Raw genomic sequence first — 12,384 nt, forward strand, 5'->3', positions numbered from 1 at the left:
AATATGTAAGCCACACACAATTTCACTGCACCTGCATCTACACATTGCAAATGACAAAAGAACAAACATACTTTCTTTTCGTTCTGTTTGAATTCAATATAGTAGGGCATCCTACAATGACAGTAGACCATTGTTCACTTCCTTAGTGGTATAGGAAAACAGAATTTCAAGACGGTTCTTCCAGAGGTATTTATAATGAGGTGTAGTCAGATTTAGTGATCTATAGCAATGTTAAGCTAGTGCTCATTAAGGGATATTTTACTCTAGTAAAGAACATAACTTCAGGTAACAGAGAGTATAATTTACTGGGAAATCAGAAATATATTTCAGAGAGTATAATTTACTGGGAAATCAGAAAAGTCATGACATATTTTTTGTTGTTTTTTTTTCTATGCAAAAATGTGTCATGACTTTTTTGACGCCCCAATGTATGGTATAATCTAAAAATGGAAGCTTCATGGTAGACTGGAAAGAAAACATGACAAGGAGTTAGGAGGCACGAGCTATTGCCTCAGGAGAGTCAGTAAAGCACTTAACTCTGACACTAACCCAGACACCTTATCCTCTGTGGTAGGACCACCAAGCAAATGCATTTATTGATACATTGACTCCTCCAGAAAACACTCGATGTTGGTTTGTTAAGCAAATCTATGATCAAATTAATTATTTGGATATGCTTTCGTAATCGTAGACTAGGAAGTTTATGCTGCTATTGAATGATCTGTCTGTATGTATTTGATTCTGGTTTGGGAAGAATGTGGTAGACAGGACCTCATTATACTCTCTCATCTAACATTCTGAAATGGTTCTTAGCTCTTTCAGTTTTCTAAACCAGTAAGTATCTAGACCCTAAATAAACTACCTGCAATTCTATGATTAATGGTAACTCGAGTGGGATGTGATAATAGAATCCTAGTGATTAGTCTGTATTTCCTTTACTATTTCTCAAATTTTTGTTACGCTGCAATGCATTTACACTCCTGATTCAGAATTTCCAGTTCTACTCCTACTGTGAAAAAAAAAAAAAGTGCATAAGCTATCTTGGGATTTTCAACACACTGTGTATCTTGTGCCTGTACAAATCATAAGACTCTTTGTCTGCACCTCATGTAACTTGCATCGAAAAGTATGAGTAAGTTCTCTGAAGTTTTAAAGACACGTTACCATGCATATGCTGAGGAGGAAACGATCCATGAATTAAAGAATTTTCCAACGTGCAATCTTGCCCAGTCTTGGCTCTCGATTCCTTCTAAACTCTTTGCTTTCCGGATATAAATGCCATGTGCTGGTTTCAATCATGGCTGAGCAAAGGTTTCACCCAACTTTATAATAGTTTGCATTGGCTTCAAACAAGATTACCTCTGTCATAGTATAGCTTTAAAAAAAAAAAATGAAGAAGTGTTTATGTTGATAGATTCAAGCCCAGGCACCATTTCTCCTCATTTTCTTTTCAACGAGCTTTTCAAAACTCATGGCATATGTCTGCCTGAAAGTCGGAAACATTTTTGACAATAATTTGGAACTTCTTCTAAACTAATACAGTAGCTTTAAAGTGAATTATACAGCCTTTGGTTGACATAGAGCCATTTTAATAATAGGTAGATGACCTGAGAGCTTACAAAAATGGCCTACATGTGAACTATCTGATAGCACAAGACAGCAGTACCTAGGGCTGGCAGAATAATTGGTAGCTACATTTTTAAGGAAATATATCTTTTCTGTCCAGTTGAAAGATGAAAACATAGAAGAGTTAAGGTTTAGAATCTCAGACAATCATTTAAGAAAAAATAGAGTAATAAAACTCAACATAGTACTTATATGTTGGCAAATGTGAAATGTTAAAGTCTTCACTTCCCTCACGGGGAGAGGAAATGTTTCTTTTTGCTTACACTTAAAGAGTTTAAATAGGCTATATCAACTATTTCAATATTTGCAACTTTGAACTCAGTTTAAACCTAATAAATGCCTGGCACTGTGGAATAGATTGAGAAGGCAAAAGTATTCTGTTTTCTTTCAATATCTCGAAATGTAATTAGAGAGACAAGACCAAAAACACTATTTAAGAGACAAGGCAGAAACAACAGATAACTATTTCTGGTGCTAGAATTCTACTGTAGTTCTATAAATCTCTAGATCTTTTGAAAACTTGTAGAAGGCAAAAGCTATTCTCACAGTCTAAGGGAGGCCAAATTGCTGCAACCACAGATTGGTAGTGTTTTCTAAAAATGTACATGTTTATATCTGATGGGCCAGCAAATTTTCTATGACCCAGCAATTTGACCCTAGTAGTGTATGCTAGTGAAATGTGGAATGTGAAGTGTTCACCAGAAACAAATACAAAATTAATTTATAGCAGGTCTATTCCTTACAGCCTCAAAACAGGGTAGGGAAGGGAGAGTAAGATGCAGACATATGATAATTTGCAGTTTCTTTCAATAATCAAACACTTTAAAATAATGAGAATTAATGATCCTATTTAGCTAGGAAGACCAAATATTCTTCCAATAGTTAATGACATTTGAATGGCACAATTAACTTAGTACAAAAAAGCTTGCTTTGGGACCAGCAGATGATGTAGCAGTTAAGTGGCTGGATTCCCACACGGCCCACTGCAATTGGAGTCCCAGACCCAATGAGTTGAAAATCAGGCCCACACATGTGTGTGCGTGCCCCAGGTCCTGGGAGGAGAATGAGGTATGGCCATCCCCACTGGGGGGCGATACCTCCTGCTGTCTCTGTCTCTGTCTCTCTATCTCTCTCTCTTTCTGGAAGGAGAGCACAGGCCCTAAGGCAAAATCCTCTTAAAAGAAAAAAAATCTTGCTTTATTTAAATTTTTATTAAATAAAGTTTCTTATTGGAGCCAGCAGGTGGTATTCACATCAGACCCAATCTCATTCACTGATTCTAAGCATAGGTTGGTTTGAGATACAAGAATTCACTCAAAATCACCAAGACGCTGGACTCCCATATGGTTGACCACAGTTCAAGTTCCACACCTGATGGCTTGAAAATCACACCAACAGTGTGTGTGTGTGTGTGTGTGTGTGTGTGTGTGTGTCTGTGTGTGTGTGTGTGTGTGCCCGTGCACGCCCAAAATCCCAAGAGGAATATGTAGAAGAGGGGATTGCAGTGTGGCTGGTAATTTCTCACTTTCCCTCTTTGTTTCTGTCTTTCTCTGGCAAGTACACATGATCTATGGCAAATAAAAAAAGAAAAACCTCAATAAATAAAGCTGTTTATTATTTCTCTATTCTTACTATAAAATAGCCATAAAAAAGGTCAAATGGATACAAGATGGTAAATTATAATGATGCTTCCCCCTGGTGTATTGTGATTTATGAACATTTTTATCAAAGTTGTATGTAATTCTTTAAAGTTATAAGAAAGCTGGAATTTCTTTCAAGAAGACTTCTGTGTTTTGTTTTGGTGTCTTTTTTTATTTTTTTTATTTATTTTTTTTTTTGAGGACCGAGTGAGAATAACTCAAAACTTTAATTTGATTACATTTTGTAAAGTTAAGAACTTTGAAATGGAAAGATGAGGCTTGTGATGGTTAATTTTATATGACCACTTACTAGAATAAGAGATGCCAAGATAGCTAGTGACAAGTACTTTTAGGTGTCTTTGAGGATGTTTCTGGAAGAGATTAGCAATGGAATAGTAAAATCAGTAAAAATCACCCTCATCATCATAACCAGACATCATTCAATCCATTGAGGGCCCCAAACCAATAAATAGGCAGAGGAAGGCAAACTGCTCTCTCTTCTTAAGCTGGAACCTCCATCTTCTCCTGCCCTCACACATCGGGGCTCCTGGTTCTGGGGCATTTAGACTCCAGGGCCTCACACCACAGGGTCCCTTCTGGTTCTCAGGCCTTTAGACTCAGACTGAATTATACCACCTTCTTTCCTGGTTTTCTGGCTTGCAGATGCTGTATCACGGGACTTCTTGGCTCTATAATTGCATGAACCAACACCCATTGTACTTTCCTTTTTAAATCTATTTCTCTATATTTTCTACTGGTTCTGTTTCTCTGGAGAGCCCTAATAGAATGATATTTAATACATATGTGGAAGAGTGAAAGAGAACTAGTAGTAGGCGGGGAGTGAAGAAAGGTGAAAATAATAAATCTGATCTTGTATTTGACACATCAGCTGCAGCAGAAGTCTAATAAGTTCTCTGCCATTTTATTATTTCAAATGGAATGTACAAAAGACACTGGAGATGTGTCTAGTGAGTAAGGCCATCACAGATACAAGAATCTTCATTATAAAAAAATGCTTGAAATAAACAACTTAAACTTTGAAAAATTAGGCAGTTGTCTGCTACAGTTGGCTTGTACAGGCTTGTGAAAGCAATTGTTGAATTTTCAAAAAATTTGCAATCTGGTTTTCAAATGGCCATTACAAGTTAAATTATATGAATTTTTAATGAATTATATTATTTTAAAAGGTTTAAAAATTTCCAAATTATTACTTTCTAATTATTTTACATTTATTATCAATATTATTGAGGTTATTTAGGTCTATTGTATCTATGTAGTGCAAACGACATAATTATGTGCCCTTTCCAATTGCTCTTTCAATGACATCAAATTGACAGCTTGAGATCACCCACAGTGAACTATTTACAGTGCGGAAATTTGGCAAATGCTACAAAATATATTAATAAACAATTCACATCAGACCTAATCTCATTCACTGATTGTAAGCATAGGCTGGTTTGAGATCCAGTAATTCAGTCCAAATCACCACTTTCCCTCAAAATCAATTGTTGTACTGATTATGTAATACAGAGTATTATATATCTTATTTGTTAAAGGTTGTATACTACAGGGACGAGCAGGTGGCATGATGGTTAAGGTGCTGGACACTCCCACATGACTGATCATGGTTCGAGTCCTGAACCTGACAGCTTGCTTTCTCACTTACCCTCTCTCTTTTTCTCTCACTCTCTCTGTCTCTCTCTGGTCAAATTAAAACAAACAAATGAATAAATAAAATTAAATAATTATTTTTTAAAAGGTTGTATACTACACATGTGTTTAATTTGATCTTTAAAACTAGAGAGTACACATGCTCACCAGAAAGAGAGAGAAAGCACCCCCAGTGGGGCATGCTTATGCTGCAATCCCTTTTCCTCCACCTTTCCATCCCATCAGGATACTACACACGTAATCACACATGCCCAGTGTGTTTTTTAAATCTTCCAGGCCAGACTGTCTAAACAGTGGTAGACCATGTAGAATCTGGCTGTACTCCAAAGCTAGCCAATACATAAATTTTATATCAGAAACTTCTAATAAGTTATGTATATATACACATACATCTATGTGTATATGTGTGTATATACATGTATATGCATATGTGTGGGTAGTGTTGACTTTTTTGGAGAGTCCATCATTAAACTCTCCCAGTGCACCCCTGGATGTAAGTGATTCATCACATCACATTTATATATTCTGTAACTCAGTGTTTTTAAATGTTGTCAGATAAACCCTTCCAGTCATTTTTATTCTCTCCAATTATGTTCAACATAAAAAGGCTAACTTGATAGCCCTTCATTGTAAAGAAATATTACTATGGAAATCATGAAATAGTGATAAAGAGGAAACCACTGTGATTGGTTATTCAGATATGAGCTTCAAGGCTTACTTTGCAGAAAAGTTCTACTCCTTTCCAAAGAAGGATTCACTCCATAGAATAAAGAAAGATGAGCAGAAAACATTTTCAGGAGATGATGTCTTTTCCTCCCTTATAACTAGAGCTCCCACATCAACTTTATTTTGTTTGTTTTGATTTGTTTTGATGGGAAGGAAGTGGCTTTGGGTCTTTAGTCCATCAATAAGTATAATTTAAAAATGATAATTCCAAACATAAACCCAGCTTTAAGATCACTAAACAAATTTGAGTGCTTCTACTTACTTTGAGTAGTAAGGGAAAAAAAGCAAAATAAAAAAGCAATTCAAATTGCATAGGAAGTTAATTCAAGAGTGGTGGGTGACTTGTAACTTGAATGACATAAAGGTTTTAAAATCAAAATTTTATTTTTATGATAGACTGTGTGTTAGTCAGGATTCTCCAGAGAAGCAAAATCGTGATTACGGAGATTACGCAGTCCCACCCACGATCTGCCTCTGCAAGCTGAAGAACCAGGAAAATCAGGGGTGTAACTCTGCCCCAGTCTGACGGCCTGACAGTCAGGAGCTCCAGTGTCTGAAGAGAGGCGCATATGAGGAATGCTCCAGCTCAAGATGAGAGAGCAAACTAAACTTCCTTTGCACATTTTTTTTTTAATTCAGATTCTCAATAGCTTGGATGATGCCTACCCACACTAGGGATCTTCTTTATTCTGTCTACTGATTTAAATGCTAGTGTCTTCCAGAAAACTTTCAAAGGCAACACAAAAGTAATGTTTTACCAGCTATCTGGGCATCTCTTAGCCCAGTCACATAAATTAACCATTACAGACTATGAAGGGCCAGCCCAAAATATTCCCCTTTGGCACAAGGATTATTCTGAGCTAAAGGCACTTGATAAACACAGCAGATATGGAAAGAATACTCTGTCCTCCCTGTACCACTAGAGATGGGAGAAAATCCCATGTAAAAGATTCCCTTCCTGTACCAGGAAAAGGAAGAAACATTCTTGTCACTACATGTCGTGAGAGGAAACCAAAAGAAAACTAGACAAACAGGCCTTGTAAGAATTCTTATCTTCTTTTGGTCTCCCCATGGAGTTTAATTACTTATGTCCAATTTACGATATAAGCATTTAGGCTCATCATGTTTTTAAGTCTTCATTTTACTATTGAGGCATGATGTACTGTAAAACATTTATTGATATATGTTTTTCTTCTGTTAATCTGTTTTATGTCAATTTAATTCTCAAGCCTGGTCAGAGAATCTAAGTGGGTGTAAGTAAGGTTTTGCTTTCCCTAAAACTGTAAGATACCAGAATTATTTGATAAAGACTTCTTGATCAAGAAGGTGATGACAAATTAGAGTAAAATCTATAGAAAATGAGAATCCATGTTATAATTAAACTGCTTTGTAATAGTTTCTGGCAACACTTAATAGTAGAAAGTGAGGATTCCTCTAAATGGTGATTGAAAATAAAAGCCTGTAAGACTCTACATTTCACTTGATTACTACTAAAGAGCCAATAGGCTGTTCTCCTTTCATTAAGGGAGGTAATGTTCCTAAGGAATTAATGAATTTCTTCCTTAATTCTTGGGGTACGTATAAAGTTCCCTAGAAACAACTCATCCAGCGGTCATTACACCCACTCTAGAACAAGGATGCCAGAGACCTGCAGAAACAATCGCTCCCTTCTCCAGTTCACCCTAGGTAAACAAAGACTAAAGCCCAGTTTAATTCAGAAAGGATCCCAATTTTCAATCATACTTCAGAATTAAGATCCTTAAGAGTAATCCAAAAAAAAGGTCCCTTTTAAAATGATCTGGAAATGTTTGATATTTTACAATAGAAACTGTGTTAGAAAGGTTTTCTCTTAAATGGTAAGTGAATTTAGATGAATGACAGTAGCTTCAGCTTAGTGCTGAAGTCTCCCAAGACCTCAGTGACATCCCAGATCAGCAGTAGTATGTGCAGAGGCCCACAGAGGAGAAGGATGACACAAGGCCCACCTCCAGCACACCGCCGCTCAATCCATCCTGTCCTAACTTCATTTCTGAAAGACAAAAGAATCTCTCTCCAAACCTGAGGGCAGCATGGCCTTGTAAAGACATATATTTGAGAGTTAAACCAAAAGTAAGAACTGCTCATTCATGAGAAAGCATTCAGAGGAGAATTAAAGATATTAGAAAATACTATTTTCCCATCTCAAGATAGCCCTATTTATTATAAATAGGAAATCATAAAATGTAAGATAAAGAGAAAACCTAGATTTTATCAGTCCATTTCGGTTCTCTTAAAAGGGCTAACATGGGGCCAGCTCCATAGCCTGGAGGTTAAGGAAAGGCAGATTACACAAGGTGGACCACAGTTCAAATCTCAGTACCTTGAAAAGGTACCTTGAAAAACACACCAGGCAAGTGTGTGTGTGTGTGTGTGTGTGTGCCCTCACTCCAGACAGAATGGAGAAATGCAAGAGGGGGTGTGTGATGTGACGAATCCCACTGTGGGGTGCTTTCTCGCTCTCCCGCTCTCTTTCTCTGTCTCTCTGTCTCGCTGTTAAATATATGCCCCCTGTGGCAACTTGCAAAAAAAAAAAGCCAATATGTATCAATAGGAAAATATAAGTGATAAATCCTTCCAAACTCCAGATGTTTATTTAGTGAACAGATGACTTTCCAAACATCTTTGTTATTTTCTTGATACATTTATTCTTAGCCCTAGAAACGAAAAAAGAAAAAAAAAGACTTAGGGTTTAAACAATTCATATAACCTGTATCATATAGCACCTTTACTGTTTACAATAAAATCATATTCTGACCAAACTCATAAAACTGCATGCTTATATGTAATGCATACTTCTAATACAGAAACTTGAAAGTATTTTTTCCAATGGAAAAAGGTACTAGTAACTGAATTTTCTTATACTTCAAAGTCCTAAGTTATGTGGATGAGAGTTTTATTATACTAATTTGTCCTGTATGAGCCCTAAACACTTACCAAATCCTCTAACCAAAGTGATACAATCTTTTATAACCAAATCAAGTCAACCAAGCTACAAAGAGGCGAGGAGAGAGCACACTTTCCTTTTCAAAGATTAAAAAAAAAAAAAATGATGAATAGATTAAAAGGAAAAATTCTTTTAAAGATTTATTATTAATTTGTTATAGGACATGCACAATTACCAGAGAGAGAGAGAGAGAGAGGTGGGGTAGTGAGAAAGCAAGTCACCACGTTCGGGACTCAAACCACGTAGGCCATGTGAGAGTCCAGTGCCTTAAGCACTACACCACCTGCTAGCCCCAAGTTCTAAGTGCTTAATAATTTTTCCTTTTGGGTCAGAGGTGATGTGGTGGCTAAGGTACTGAACTCCCACATGATTAACATGGTTCAAGTCCCAGACCCAGCAGCTTAAAACTAACCCAAGGCACATGTGAATGCCTGTCCAAAATTCCAGAAGAATGGAAGAGAAGGAATTGCAGCATGGCCCTCCCTCCTAAGTGGTGATTTCTCACTTTCTGTCTCTCTGATGAGTACAATTTAGAACTCATATATGGCTAAAGAGAGAAAAAGACAAGGAAGCACCACCATAATAGAAATATAAAATTGACTTCAAGGCACAGCAGTAATGTACTGCCCAAGAGAAGCTGGATTCCACAAGTTGACCATGGTTTGAATTCCCAGATCGGTCGGCCTGAAACACACCTGACACATGCTCAAGTGCCCTCGATTGGATGGGCTAGAGGACTGGAAGAGGTTTGCGGCATGACCAGATCCTGAGGAGGGTGCTTGTCTTGCTCTTTCTCCTCTCCCTCCTGCTCCCTCTCTCTCTCCCTCCCTCCCTCCCTCCCTCCCTCCTTCTCTCTCTCTCTCTCTCTCTCTCTCTCTCTCTCTCTCTCACACACACACACACACACACACATACACACACACATACACTTTTAGGTATGAATGCATAAGCTCTATCATAAATACAGAAAAAAGGCTTTAATTAAATCTTTGTAATTCAGTGCATTCTTTCCTGATTCTAGTTAGTCCCGTGTATATATAATGATCAAAGGACGAATTCTGATCAAGTATGGAAGGCTTTATTTAGATGAAGCACTCATGCATAGACTCTCATGATAAAGCCTTACTCTTATACTTCCTTGGTTTCTTCAAAAAATTACTTGTAAGCCTGAAAGAAAAATTTATAAAGAAGAAAACTCCATTCCAGTGAGCAACACAGGTGCCAATGACTTCTACAATATTGCCCCTTCCTAACCCCTCACCCCATCTCACCCTAAAAAAGCAAAAGTTAAAGAAGAATGAGTCTCACCTGAGTGACTGTGAATTCCTGTGCTGGAATTTTTAGTATTTTTACCAAAACGGAAAGTTGGTCATTTTGAAAGTACATAAAACTCAATCCTATTTAGAGCAACGGTGAAATCAAACATTGTGTGCTCACTGTGAAGTTTGCAACATTTGACAAATTGTAATTCTGTTCTTCACAAACTTCTAAACACTTCCTGCTAAGTGACAACAAGCTTCAGCAAGTTTCCACAAACCTTCTGCAGCTTCTTCATCTCACTATAAAGAACAGATGCCTTTTAGGGGCTGCTGTGAGCTCTTCTGTTCTCTGTACAATATGTACACGTACAAAAAGGAATTCACATTCGATGAAAACGTGATAGCCAAGGCCTCCAGAAAGCTTTAGCCGTGAGCACACAGCACTCCAACAGCTGCCTGAATCAAGGGCTCTCTGTCAATCAGGAAAAAATGTGATAGACTTGTGACTCTGTGGCAAAGGCGACGAAATTTACAGTTTGAGAGAATCACATCAATAACAAAATAATTTGTGTTGTTAAAATAGACGAAGATGCTCCAAATTGTTTTCTAACAAGTTAATGAAAATAAATGTATATTTTCATATTTAATATTAGAAAAGCTGAAAAAGTAGATAAATAAATATAGTTCTAGATTTTTTCATGTAAATCATTAGAGCAAGAAATATATATCTGGCGCTATTTCTTACCATGAGGATAATGACAATAAATTCAACTCAGCAAAGAACTAATGCATTCTGGGAAGTGCAATAAGTTTTCTTTGTACTTGATTCTCAAGTTTACTTTTCTAATAAGTTTGGTTGGTCACCAAATGTAAATCTACTTGAAGAAATCACTTTATAACCTTTTAAATAGCTTTTTGATTATACAACTTGAAATTTTATCCAATATGATTATAAACCAGATTGCTTTCAGACTTTGTGTTCTATTCAGTACAACAACAACAAAAAGTCCTAGAAAAAGAACTCCTTCCTATACATTCTTGTTATCAAGATCTTGATCTTAAAAGATTCATCTGTGAGACACCAGCAGGTGGCATGGTGGTTAAGGGTGCTGAACTCCTGCATGGCCTACTGCAGTTCGAGTCCCAGACCTGGCAACTCACTTTCTCATTTTCTCTCTCTCTCTCTCTCTCTCTCTCTCTCTCTCTCTCTCTCTTGCTCTTTCACTCTGTCCCTCTCTGGTCAAATTTTAAAAATAAATAAATAAAATTCTATAAAATAATTCTTTAAAAAATTTAAATTTTAAAAGAAAGATTTATCTGTGATACTTGTTGAAATAGCACTTACTAAGCTTCTCTCGTAAAAAGTAAAATCAACAATTCTGAATTGGGGATCCCTAGACAATGATGAGAATCAGATAATTTTGCCACACAGTGCTCTAAAAATAAATAACAAATATCTGAGGAAACGATCCTTTAAGACGTTAAGTTAATCATTAGCACCTTAACTTGAGAACATTTTAGTGTAAAATATTGTATCATCGGAAAAGTCATGACACATTTTTGCACAGAAAAATACATCATGACCTTTCCAACAACCCAATACATAAACTAAAACAGGAAAAACAAAACAGAACACTTTATGGTAACTAAAGACTTCCACACCTATTTTTTTTAAGCAAGAAATAAAAAAATAATGAGGAGTTGGAAACTCCAGTCAAAAATGGAGTGAAAAGGAAAAAAACTATCGTTATTAAACATATATAGCTGACGACCTTAGTGGCACAGCAGTAGAAAGGGTCATGATAGATCCCAGAATCTGCACAGGGTTGCAGAACATCAGGATAAAACTCTTAACAGACACAAGAAGGCAGGTAAACAAGTGACATACATTATGGAGTGGTGTACCACGAGAGTAAAAGAGGATACTGGCAACTCAATATATACTTTCACAAAAAAAGTCTAGAACTATTTCTGAATGTACACAACCTAATGCAATGTTTGATGTTGAAGAAGATGAATATGTCTAGGTATTACACACTGAATGCATGCTTTGACAACATGCTAACCCCTCTAAGATGTGCAATGACTACACATAAACCAGAAATCACAACAAAAACATATATATCATATTTTTGTGATCTATATGTAGATATGTAATATTTTTTGGAAAGTTTATTTTTATTCTTGATTGGTAACATGAGTGCATATATATGATAGAGAAAGAGAAAGGGACCTTAGACAAGGTCTGTCGCACAATGATCCCCTTTCTCCAGACTCCTATGTGTCATGCTGGGCACATGCACATGTACCGAGCCTTGTGAGTTTTCTAGTCCAAATCTGGGGATCTGAGCAGTCGGTCAGGTGGCTTCTAGCTCTACAGTTCAGTTCACTACTGACTGCACCACCAGTTTGGATCGGTTGTTTGTGCGTTTCGTTTGTCTTTTTTTTTTTTTTTTTTTTTTTGTGGGGTTTTTCACTG

This window comes from Tupaia chinensis, unplaced genomic scaffold (assembly GCF_000334495.1).
Source record: "Tupaia chinensis unplaced genomic scaffold, TupChi_1.0 Scaffold000498_1, whole genome shotgun sequence".
NCBI lineage: Eukaryota > Metazoa > Chordata > Mammalia > Scandentia > Tupaiidae > Tupaia > Tupaia belangeri.